Raw genomic sequence first — 13958 nt, 5'->3', positions numbered from 1 at the left:
AGTCGTTTAAGTATTAAGATAATCTTGTAAATGTTTAGAGGCTATGTTTCGTATCTAATTACCTACAATACATTGAGTAATAGGTGCATATGTTGTGCACAAATAACGTTAAATTTGCGTTAGTATGGCGTATATATAGACAAAATAAACAGTTAGGGTCCTTAGAGTGAGCCTTGCGGCACTCCTGTGTTTGTTTCTCACTATCAAATTATTATTTCCATCTCGGTCAAAAACTAAATAGTACTGAATTGTAGTTTAATGTTAATATACAAAATACTTATACATATTACTGCCATTAGCGCTTTCAAGGTACACAAGACTTATTGTGTAGACAGATTAATTTGTTGTATTGCCAGACAAATCTATTATTACTTCTTAATTACACGATATATAGTAAATAAAATATTTAAAATTCCTGTTCCAAACAATGAGATTCTACTATAGTTCCGAGAAAGATGTATGTGATAGTTCAATTCACTCATATAAATTTCTTCAGGTCAATAAGATTTATCAATTGATATACAGGTGGCTAGCAAAGTAATGGAAACATCGGGAGTTGATGACACGTCACATGTATGAGCAGCAAATGACCAGACGGCGAAAGTAGCATCAGACTGTTGGTAGTGATGTGTTAGGGAAAACTCTGTATTGCGTGAGGAGCAGTAGAACAACAGAGTGCAGTGAATTGAGCAGACAGTGATAATGCAAAAAGGCAGCGTCTCTCATTTCCAAAGAGGGCAAATTGTTGGCCCTTGGTTAGGTGGTGCAAAGTTGACGAAAGTGACAAGTGTGTTGGATATGTCGCGAGGGACAACGACCAAGATGATGACAGAAAACAAAACTCACTGCAAAATCACATCGGCAAAGAAAACTCACAGTGATTGGAACAAAACCCACAGTGACAGTTCCCGCAGGACATTGTAAACCAGATTGTCATTCAGAACCGTCGTGCGAGGTGCAAGTGACAAACGAACTCAAACATAACTTCTATAGTATGTGTCGACAATCACATTCCGCTACAACTTACATGACATGCACCAGCGGGTTCGGGCTGCTTGGCCAAAATCGCTGATAAAGGACCATAACGCTTTCGAACAACACCAATAGTGCCGCGAATATGCAACAAGGACCACTGATCTCCGGAAACATGTGATATGATTGGATGAGTCATTGTTCACTTTATTAAGCCATAAAATCCCGATATTCACTTTGAAACACCCTGTATAATATACTTGTCTTCGTATCTTCCACATGGCAGTTTATTAGCCTATGATGTTTTCTGGTTCTATCACTGCTGTAGACGTATTTTTTTAAAATAGAAAAATATTATTTAATATTCTTTAAATTCTATTTTCATATGGTGAAAATTAAGTTTGCAACCACTCACATGCTTTAGTGCTTGATCTCATGTCAAACAATTTTATGTATTCAACGCGAAATGGTTTAAAGTGTGTACACGACTGTTTGCATTAAATTTGATTCAGCTTAGCATTTCCTTTTGATTTTCTTGAAAAAGTGGATATGAAAGATATCTCAAGTAAAACCAGTACCTCTGGCAACCCTGCTATGTAGCTGACGTCACTTGTAAAATAAAGAAAACTAGTTCGCAATTTTGCCATACGCACAGAACCTAAAACATTGTGTAGTCGATGAAAATGAATGAAAGCCCGGCAGTATGTTGCCAGAGTTCTTCCACACTTGTACAGGGAGCAAGATATATGGAGTCACGTCAACGTGACAGTATCGCTGAATGTGTCTGCTTTCCCAGCAAGAAGCATTCGAATGAAAGGGACGAGACAGTGTGTCATTCACATAGCTGTCAAGATGCTTTGCGTTGGTGTTATTCACAACGTAATCCGGAAACATTTGGATGACTTCACACGGGAAAGAATCATCGGAGAACTTTAAGAAGAACCAACTATGATATGCGTGGCCTAGGAGCTTGCTATTGCTAACAGTATCGTTTCATATATATGGCAAGTGTTCCGAACCACAGGTATTACTGCGCGAAGGAGTGATTGTGGTTGACCAGTCCATTGTCAACTATCAGCAGTTGACCGCTATATTGTATAACAAGCAAGAAGGGACCGACGCCAAACAACAAGTGCAATTGGAAACTTACTTAACAGAACTGCACGGAGAAGTAGAATGATGTTCTTTTCCCAAATAAGAGTTTGAGTGCTGATTCTGAACGTACATTCATATGGCAAGAAGTGGGAAAACGTACTGAACCTAGGAACATTGTGGAATATAATCTGAGTATAGTCATTTTGGTGGTTTAAGTGTTCTTGTCGACGGAAAGCATAACATTGTATGGGTATATTAACATTTTTGAACGCAGTCACTCACTGATCAATATTCTTTTGTCACTATACGTTTTTCCAGAGGTGCAGTAGGACCCGACTTCTTCTTTGTGGATGATTACGCGCGATCGCATCGAACAGTGTAGGGAGTTTAACTCTTGGAGCGAGATTATATTTGGCGAATAGACTGGCCTGCTCGTTCCCCGGACTTAAATTCCGTCGTATACATGTATGACACTATGGCGAGACGTCATGCAGCACATCAAGATGCCTCAAAGACCATGCAACAGTTGTCACCAATATTGTAAGCAGCATGAAAGCACGATGTAGAGCATACATCGTTGTCCCTGGTAATCACAATCCATCTAAGGACCATCTCACTTCTGTAATGTCAGGAGGGCCATCACTAGTACCACGGGCGTTTCTGGCGGGGGAACAGGGGAAATTATCATGATAAAACTTTTACTTGCATGCACCCGGCAACATTCTGGCCCAGTCCACCACTGTTGTTTTGAAGACACATGCATCACCATACACGTCTTTCATACGCCGAAACACTTCAGCTGGTTGACAACCTTCGGCACTCAGAAACTGGATGACAGCACGCTGATCCTGTTTGGACGGATTGGGGATCTTGAACGCCATCGTTCACTCGTTATACCTGCAAAACGGAAACACGTATCAACAACATTCCTACACCCAACACACAGGGACATTAGCACACACTATACCAATAATACATGGAACGAACGGGTTTCAGTTGATCGCTCCTTATAATATATTCTGTAATACATATATAAGGCGGGAGGGAGGGGGTCAAATATGCTGTGCCGTTCTAATTTACTCAGCCGAGGCGCTAGGGGTGTCAACCACCCACCAAGGAATTAGGCGCAACCCCACAAAATTACCGTTCTTCCTCCTAAATTTCCATTTTACCCCAAAATTTGAAAGAATAACCGTTGTCCGTTGCCCTAGAAACCGCCGTTTCCAGGGCAACAGGTCCTGTCACGGTTAGCCAATTGAAAGAAAACGTAAACGAAGAAAAAGTAGTAGTAAACGAAGAAAAGAGCAATGTAGAGGAGTCGCTAAATTTAATTCTCTTTGAACGAGGGCGATTACGAAACATCACCTACTAATTGAAATCCAGATTATTCTCCAATAAAGTAAATTCCAATAAACTTTCTTGTTATTGTTCGTCCCTCAATGCATACTCATCTCATTGTTAATTATCCCATATCGGACTCCCGAAGAAAACTCATCGAAACAACTTATTGACCGTGCCAATAGCGACTACTCTCAGTCATGACTTCGTTTTCTTTCATTCAGAAATAGAAAAGAAAGAGAAGAAAGTAGAAGGGTAAAAGAAGGAGGTAGAAAAAGAAGAAAGAAAAGAAATAGGGTATTGTAATAAGAAACAGATTACTGGATAATTCCGGAAATATAGTAAGAATTCGAGAAAGTCCTTGAAAGATGAATCATTCTAAATGTTATTAACGACTAATCAATTTTGGAATGCTTCGGATTAGACACATGTTCCCTCATACCACCCAGACCTAGCTCCAGGCACCACGATCGTGGGGTTGCCCAGACCTAGACCTGGAAATGAGAAAAGTGAAATCATTCTTTGTACTGTTATTCCAACCGGTGATTGATAACCATCCAGCATCTGAACTCTGTTCTCTAGGATCGACCACACATATGAATTAGCCAAGAGAAAAAAAAATCAAACTTATAAACTCAATATAAATTTATGTATCGTATCGATAAGAGTCTCAACTTTCTGGAAGAAAGATGTCGTATTTAGGCTTATCCTGCTATTTCCGTTTCACTCCTAGAGCCGATTTAAACCATTAGTAGCGGTCCTTCATGACCTAGGTTATTTACCTTAACACATATATTAAAACATGACACATATATTACAGATGTTAATATGACAAATGATATCACTAAAATTACTTAAATTAAATCTATCATGCATTCACACGCTCACTCACTCAGGACAGTGTATATATGTTTAAAGGAAACCAACTAACTACAAGGGTACAAATAGTTTATTACATTCATAGTGAAAAAAAGACAAAAACAAATAATTATGAAGAAAATATTAAAAGCACAAGTTCTTGGTTATATATCAATAGAATACAAAGAGTTATATTTAGTAAATTTTTATATATTCAATCATCTTGACAAATAAAAAAAAATAATTACATATATTGTATCTTAGGCATGCTAAAGCAAAATTATGATTTGCGACATACGCAAAGGAGACACTTATTTCACTTTAAAAAAAAATTGGACAAAGAGGAAAGAAAGAAAAAGAAAAAAAAACTTTTAGGTGTCTTAAAACTTATATGAGTCTCTACCTCACATTGAGCAATAAAATATTAATAATTCTGAGCGTTCAAATCACAAATCACGCACTACTCGTAGTGTCCAAAAACATTTCGCTCCATTTAACTTAGTTTGTGTTTATATATATATATCTATATATATATATATATATATATATATATATATATATAACTATTGGTTTACAAAAAAACATTCATCGACTATATTTAGTTTGTAACTCTTACAAGTAACACTTCACATCGTTGCTGCCGGTCTGACGCTAAACTATACATTTTCGGAAAGCACTAGTCCTAAATAGGATAACTACACAGTGCGACGGTCAGACGTTGCCGCGTTCAGGACTTATGGAGCGTCAAACATTAACATGGGGTTTATGAGAGTAACCATAGCAGTCGTATTATTTCATGCTAATTCGTCTTGCATTTGAACTCTGTGCTAACATTTGTGTTGTAGCAGTCGTATTATTTCATGCTAATTCGTCTTGCATTTGTACTCTGTGCTAACATTTGTGTTGTTTTTGTGTTTTTTAGGTATGCGTTGTAAGATGGATCCGAAAGTGGTCGTTTGGGCTCTGGTGGCCGAGATCGGGACAAATGAGCGCAATCCAAATTTGGAAGAGCAAAAGATGGTGGCACACATCAAGTCTCTTTTGACCAGCGGGATGGAAGTCGTTGAAGAGATTCGTACGCTCGGCTTCGGTGACAGTGATGGTGACCAGGGGGACGGAGACATGGATTTTGGAGACGAGGAAGACCAAGAGCAGGAGGATGCAGAGATGCCTTCGTCATCGCAGCAGTCTCATACGTCTTCCGCATCTGGCTCATCAGCGTCAGAATACCTGCCCTCTCCTGTGAAGAAGCCGAAGTTCCAGGATCAGCCTCCAGAAGACTCCAAAATGACACCAGAGCAGTGGCGCGAGTACAAGGCAAAAGCCTATGCCTACTGGACGGTAAATCCAAAAACAGGTAGGCCTTGGAACACAAAGACCGGTCGTGCTACCCACTCGACTCTGCAGAATCAGTTCAGGTATATTCGGAACATTGGCGTGCTACGTCACTTTGGGGCAACACAAGGCAAAGATGACAAGAAGACGCTGATGGCAGAGATCAATGAGGCAGTTCGGGGCATGTTCGCGGAGAAACAGCACACTGCTATCATTCACGATCGAACGTTGCGAATTTGGGCTAGGCAAACAGCTAATGAACTGGACCCTAACAAGAGTCTCAAGTTCAAGGCATCACCGTCGTGGGTGTACAGATTCAAGAAGCGCAACAACATCGTGGACCGTGCAATCACCCACAGGGTCGGCAGGACCTGGCAACTGAAAGAGTTGGACTTGCAGCAGCAGGCTGATGCTTTCGTATTAGCGACTCGCGAGCTCATTGCAAGCGAAAGCATCCCACCAACGCAGGTTGCCAATGCAGATCAGAGTAGCTTCAAGAAGTTGTTGCAGAGTACTCGCACTCTCCGTACCAAAGGAACAACAGTCGTGCGAGCGGTTGTGGGATCCATGAGCGCAACAACCCACAGCTACATGATCATGCCCGTGATCACCATGGCCGGAGAGATTCTGCGGCCGATGTATGTACTGGTGTCGGAACCAAGTGGAAAGTTTCCGGGAAACAAGCCTGCAGATCCACCGAACATCAAATCATTTGCTGGCAAAACGTCCAACATGAACAGGGACGACCTTAAGGACTTCTACGAGCAAGTGTTCTGGCCAAGCATGCCTGATGATCGGAAGAAGATCGTTTTGCTATTGGACTCGTGGACTCTGAACAAGGACGACAATCTATCGAACGCACTGAAGCCTGCCGACGTTGCGTTGCACAAGAGACTGATTCCTGGTGGTTGCACTGGAAAGATTCAGCCTTTAGATGTGCATTTCTTCCGTCAGTACAAGTCCTTTGTACGCTTTGTGACCGACACACTGGCCATGGACAGTGTCATGGATATCTGGCATCGCGATCGATTCCTGGCACTACAGTCGTTTTCACTCTACCAGTTCAGCGCACCCCGATTCAAGAACCTGATCCGGTACGCTTTCCACAAGGCTGGCTATCTGGACGAGGAGCCGGGAATGTGGATCTCTCCGCACGAGTACTGCTTTGACTCCCTCGACGAAGGTGACGTGTGCTTCACGTGCGGCGAACTACCGTTCGTCAAGTGTGCACACTGTGAGCGCACTCTTTGCATCTCTCATGCTCTGTTCGACGATTTGCACATTGATTGTACCCTTTAACTTACGCAAACAAGTGCTCAATCAGACAACGTCGATTCAAACGTCACAAACCTTGTGTTCTTCTTCGTTTCCTGTAACTCTCATAAACCCCATGTTAATGTTTGACGCTCCATAAGTCCTGAACGCGGCAACGTCTGACCGTCGCACTGTGTAGTTATCCTATTTAGGACTAGTGCTTTCCGAAAATGTATAGTTTAGCGTCAGACCGGCAGCAACGATGTGAAGTGTTACTTGTTAGCAGTTAATATCTGCACTCGCACACTGCGATGTTTATACCCATCTAGGGATTTCGAAAAAATCACTTTCGCCAGAGGATGTTTCTCCTCTTAGACAGTCCATTTCCAAACTTATTAATTGAATAATTTCAAGTTATTTGTTCAACACTGGGACACGTCATGAGACCTTTCCTTAGGATCACTTTCGTATATATGTATACATGGTTCGGATTTAAAATGATCTTCCACAGGAGTAAGGAGTATGATGGTTTAAATTGAGGATAAAAAAACTGGTCAAGTCACAGGATACATATGCAGGTGAGAAGGATTCAAGGTGCACTTTCCACAATGGTTTTAGGTTGGTAGTTCAGGGATAATATTACGTTTAGACCTGCCGTTACTTTTCAATACATGCCATTAAATAATTACAGAGGTTATCATTTACATCGATTCAGAAGAAAAGGAAAATTATTTGAGTGCACGGCGGTATTCTTGACAAAATCTACATTCTTATATTTGTCGGAAAACTTACTGGTAAACTATAGCAACCAATACACGTTTGGGGGGGGGGACAGACACGAGCGCTCTTACATATATTCATATAATACATTTAATATCATACTTTTACTTTAAAATCATATTCACATACTAAGTACATATACATTTCGACGTATTCATTTCTCTATATATATATATTTATTATAAATGCGCACACATTTAAATTAATCACCCCAACAATAATTTTTGAAAAGGTTGCAAACATTGTCCAAGAAAACAAATGACTTCCGACATTACATATGAAAAAAAATGATTTTACCTGATAAATAATGAAAAAAAAACTTTGTAAGGCAGGCACATAACACAGAGCATTTCTAAAGATATAACTAGATAAACCAAAATACAATTTCTGGGCCCAGGTCAACTACAAGGTAAACAAAAACCAAAACAGAAAGGAAAGTGACCAATGGATTAAAAAAAAACTTAAGAGGGACGACGGTGAAAGAACGTAATCGAAGTGTCGTCAACTACGAAGTCTTTGTTCATTTCGGCGATAGGTCAAAATGTGATGGAGGACCCAATCATTATCTACTCTATCCATGAATTGTGTATTGCAACATCTCAGCTGGTAATTTCAGATCAGAGTTGTACGTTAAATAAATCGTAAGCAACAAGTTCAAAATCGGGGGGGGGGGGAAGGTTGAAAAATTTTAAAAAAATCTCGAAGTAAGAAGGAAGAAAGAGACAAGAGAGAGAAAGCGGCGCCAACGAAAGGAGAAAGATTAAAGTACTACTCACTACACAAAAGAGTGATCGAATTTAAATATATAACAACTCATAGCCAAAAATATTCACATATGCCGAAAGAGGGTAGTTTACTTAAATACGTAAACTAGGAGGGAGGCCCTGCTGCCAAGGATGCAAGTTCTGTGTCCATCAGATCCCAATCCCACAAGAGTTTGTTTGTAAGATTGAAATCCGAGCCCCGTATCCGGCCCAGACCAGCAGGATAAAAGGAGAGGGGGAAGGGACCAGGTAACTGCGTCCCCAAATTTGAAATCTCTAAGTAAGAAAAAAAATATTCGACCCCTCAGAAGAACTAAGAAGGTTCAAGGACAGTAATGAAACTAGAGTAATAGCTAAGATATCCCTAATTAGTGATTTGCCAAAATAGAAAAAAATTAAATAAACTGAATTTTGGATCGGTGATTTCTATTGCCAAACTTCACCGATAGCTCCCCTTCGCAAAATGCGCTAAATTCTGAGGCATCGATTAATTTCCATCACTATCTAGTTTGGAAACTAAGAAAAGAAAACGAAAATATTCAAGGGGGGAGAGGTCGATGCCCGGGTACGGTATAATAAATTTTAATAACTAATTGTTTTGATTCTGTAACCCTGTCAGAGCTGTCGCCTCCATGAACATTGTAAGCTAGCCCGAGTAGGTGACGTGAAGAAAAAAAATCTCACGGAGCAGGATATTCTATTTTAAAACCGACCAGAAAATATAATTCACTACAGCCCTGTTGTATAACTACTACTGTCTTTTCATAATTTATTATTCAATATGTCTAGTCAGCGATTATATGATGCTACCCATTCTATCAGATGGTATTACTATGGTTGATTATTACTATAACCCATTAAACTACAAAGTATTACCATTGTCCGACTATATATCGCCCTCCGGTCCGCGTGATATTATGGCGCAGGGGTCAGAACCCGAGATGTTTGTAGCTACACGTATCTATTCAATATATATATATATCCACACGTGGCGAAGTATTCACTGGGCTACTATATATTTAACTATATGGGTGTCCTATCTTCTATATTCATATACTTTCATATTATATTCATATTAATATTCATATAATATTCATATCATCATTCTTTTCATTTACTACGACGCTATATTTTACAAACACCCTGTCTCCTCTATCTACGCCCAGCCTATATACACATTTCATCATAACACTTTAAAATCTATAATCACTACAAACATTTCCCATTCCGATCACCGCACGACAACCTCACTCGAACTCAAGACTCTTTCACCACACACACAATACTATGTAATACCTGGTAGCTTTATTAAGAACGAAAAAAAAAAATCCTACGTATGTTCACTGAAAATAGAATTATCTGCGATAATATTTAATGTTTATGAAATTCTGACAACAATGAAATTATTCTGCAGCCACAAAAAAAGAAATGAACATTTAATATAATTTCAAAGCAAAGAACTAGCATCATATCGCCCGACTTCTGTTAAAAAATTACGTATTGTTTATTTACTTAAATATTTCGATTTCTAGACTAAGCAGAATGTTGTAATTTTCAGGATATATTAATTTTGGGTCACTTGACCTAACTGTACATCCATATGGGCTGTGAATTATACCTTCTAGGTTTTATTTCGAAAAGAAAGGTCAATTTCATGGAAACTAAATCACTAAGAACATCGACATACGAATGGCGGTTAGTACCGACTTTTGACACTAGGGGCTAGCGACGATATAATCAACCCTTGAACAACTGAATGCGACCTTGTACACGGAATTATTGTACTATATTACGTTCACTTTTAAATATTGTGTATGAGTTCACTTAATGACGGAATAATAAAAAAAATTATCGCATAGTAAATACTACACTGTCCATATTTAATTATCTCACACACTCTTTCATCACTTAACTACCACTACCATTGATACTACATTACAAATATACACATACTACTTAAACTACAAGACACATCATGCCAATACACACCAATCATCACTATCATTAATACATGTTATACTAATAAATATACACAGACAACATTCAGATTTTACCATTTTAAATCGGCTTGAAAGGAAAGGGAAAGAAAGGAACAGGGCCAACTGGCCCTTGTATTTACTAAATCACATTCTTAAAATCAACCTGTTTAATCAATGCCCCGAGGGGACATATCGAAGTATTAGCTAACAATAGGACCCCTGCCCTGAAGGGGCAGGAACCCGGAACAAACTACATGTTCAACTCATCCCGCTGGAAGCCGTACTCCCAATTTGGGAGTCAGATAGGAGCCCTTACTGTAAATTTACACGTGCATTATGATTACTATCCTAACTATAACGAAATTAAATACCGCCATATATGTTAAAAAAAAGAATCACTCGCTACCTACATAAACAAATCTATATATGGACAGGTCTTATAACCCTCAATTAGCAGGAAAATTGGAAGGTGAAAATATCAGGGGAAACACTGATCTTCAGAACCGGTTTTAGGAAAAGAAAAACGGAAATCACACTACTTCTGAATCCTGTCCATAGCGATCGGTAGATGAAATCATGGCGTCACTATATTGCACTTACTATTTCAGCTTTTTAGTCCAGTTTTTTACTATGAAATTTAATAGTTCATGGCTCCTCGAGACTTCCAACGATTTTACATGTTAATAAAATCCAAATGTTACCTTTATTTGCAGCTTTTCTAGTTCATTTTCGACTTTATGAGCTGGGAAGATCTTAGTCCGGCGTCTTCAGTGAAATTCTTGCAGGGAATGGGAATAATTGCGCCCTAATATCATAGCGTGGGTTTATCCTCCAATCAAAACAAAGCATTTTGGCGGTGGGGCTTTGAAACGAATAAAATTTGGTAAAATCTGGATTAAACTAGATTTTAGAAGGACCTAGGTATCTAAAAGAGAGGTGAAGGGTGGTCCTGAAAATTCTGTCGAATTTTAGATTGGTTATTTGATCTGAAAAGTTCCGTCCAATAGTGGACCTATGTTTTCAGATAGCACTGACACCGTAAGAATTGTAATAATCCATTTACACATCCATACACAAGACTTATAACTAATTTAAAATATAAATAAAGGTATTGATTCCCAAAACTATGATTCGCAATGATTTTTTTTACAGTTTTCCATGTTAATTTGAAATAGAATAACAAACAAAATTACGAATTATATGAACAGCCAGAAATTTTTTGTTAAACGTCGAGTACAGTCGGTGCAAAAAATTTCGGTCACCCTCCTATTAAAACATAATCTCATTAGACTGTAATGGGATATTACAAATTTATCTTTTCCCCCTCCAATTTACTATTCTGTAGTTTGATTTTGCCATATTTAATGAAAAATTATATCCCCCTCTTAAGATTCTCATAGGCTCATCCCAGGCCCGTATTTAGAGGGGTCAAGGGGGGCCGGGCCCTTCCTAAATTTTTGCGGGCCCCCCTAAAATTTTCAAGGTAGGCTTGCAAATGAACTATAATATGGTGATGAACTATAATATTTTTAGATCGGCCCCCCTAACGTCAGCCGCCCCCCCCCCTACATTTTTGGGCTGGCTACCGGCCTGGCTCATCCTGCACCCTAAAACCCGCCTATAGGCACCAATGCGAGCTTGTAAAATGTATTCAAACAGTTTATATTATCCAGTATAATTTGTATGCGGAACTTGATTTTTTTCACCTGTACTATTTTCTTAAATGGATTTTATTTTGATTTTTTTGTCCTTTTTTAAAAATTTCTTTCTTTCTCTTTTGTCCTACTGAATAATTGAGCTAACCTTGTCTAGGTCAACTGAATATTACAGTAACAACCACACACATCCAGTTACTGGACGTTATGCTTCAGTGAATCTACTCCATTGCGGTTTTAAGCAGCTTCTTATCAAATGTAGACAATCTAACAAGAGGTCTCCTTCTTTCACGTATTTATACATTCAAATAAACCTTTAACTACTAACACGTCCGTCGTATATGCTTACACATATATATACATAAATAAATAATTGTAGTTGAGTAAGTAGTACCATACGTTTGTGTTCTCGAAAGATCACCAACAAACAAGATAAGATTCGAATGCGTTGAAGAAACGACAAACGTAGCTGGAAATAACATAGAAGACAACACGTCAAACGAATTTACATTTCTTTCTAAAGATTGAGTCACAGGGTTTGGTAGCTATCGATGCCACGTGAATTTTTTTCTCTAAACTACGTATATATAATATACTGTATATGTATAGGTATTGAATGTTATTTATTTTTATGTAAATTATAAGAGGACAAAGGTGAGTTTTATGTTTACATATAGCTTATACAGAATGATAAGTTAGTCTTACAAGAAATGTAAATATTGAAAAGTGTTGTTCTCAGTAACAATAACAAGCATTTACACAATTATGCAGATATCTTTGCGTGATAAATTTGTGTTGACAGGATTTATTTTTATTTCTTCTAGTACTTGAGATACGAATGTGATAGTATAAAATTACAGAAATTACAGTGCAAGCAGTATAGCCAAAATATGAGAAAGCAATTTTCCTTTGCAATTGATTTCGGTGTTACTAGTGTGTATTAGGTTAAAATTTCATAGGTAGCAGGCCCGCAACTAGTCACAAAAATGTAGGGGGTCATAAATATGTTTGAAGGGATATCAATAATCACTGAATTTCGTACGCGTGGCAACCAAATTTTCTTTTTATACCTTCACTGAACTTCCCTATAATAATAATAATAATAATAATAATAATAATAATAATAATAATAATAATAATAATAATAATAATAATAATAATAATAATAATAATAATAATAATAATCGTAGATTCCTTAGAGGTTACCTATAATGACATTCCATTTATTGAAATATTTTGAAATTCAAAATTTTAATTGCGTAATGGAACTGTTAATTTTTTTCTTTATCAACTTTTTATTTTGTGCTACATTTTTTTCATCCCAAATATCAATAAACTGTCTTATTCTTAATCTTGGCAAGGTAAACTGGCGGCTCTTAATGCTACTCTTACTAATTTAATGACATATTGGAGATAGATTATATTAAGTAAGCATGATACTCTTTATTACCTAAAACTATTTAATTCATGATATCTGAGAAATCTTTAAAAACACATTTTTAAAGAGAAGTGAAGTAAAAAAAATACGGATTACTGCACTAAACTTTCCTCTTTTCATTTACTAAATTAAATAAAATTATGTTGCAGTTGTTACTAAAACGTTTATTTATGAAATATTAACAAAATTACAATAGGCGTTTACGGAACATTTCAAAGAAAATTTAACCCGAAGGTTAAACTACTCTTTGATGGTTTTTCACTTGAAATGAAATGTGCTATATTGTAGGACTGTTATTGTGTTTGTTTATAAAATATGAGTAAAATAGTCTAAGTAATTTTTCTTTAGAAAATTGTTTGTAAACCTCACCTCAAGAATGAGCAACCCCTTGATATTTGCATAAGAAACTACTCATATCACATTATAAGGTTATTTATGATATATGAACAAAATCCTCTGAAAAGTTTTTGAGGAAACCGTCTGAGAAAAA

The sequence above is a fragment of the Thermobia domestica genome, chromosome 7 (genome assembly GCF_964235325.1).
Source record: "Thermobia domestica chromosome 7, izTheDome1.hap1.1, whole genome shotgun sequence".
Classification (NCBI taxonomy): domain Eukaryota; kingdom Metazoa; phylum Arthropoda; class Insecta; order Zygentoma; family Lepismatidae; genus Thermobia; species Thermobia domestica.
The sequence above is the reverse complement of the archived record's forward strand: the minus strand, read 5'-3'. Positions refer to the sequence as shown.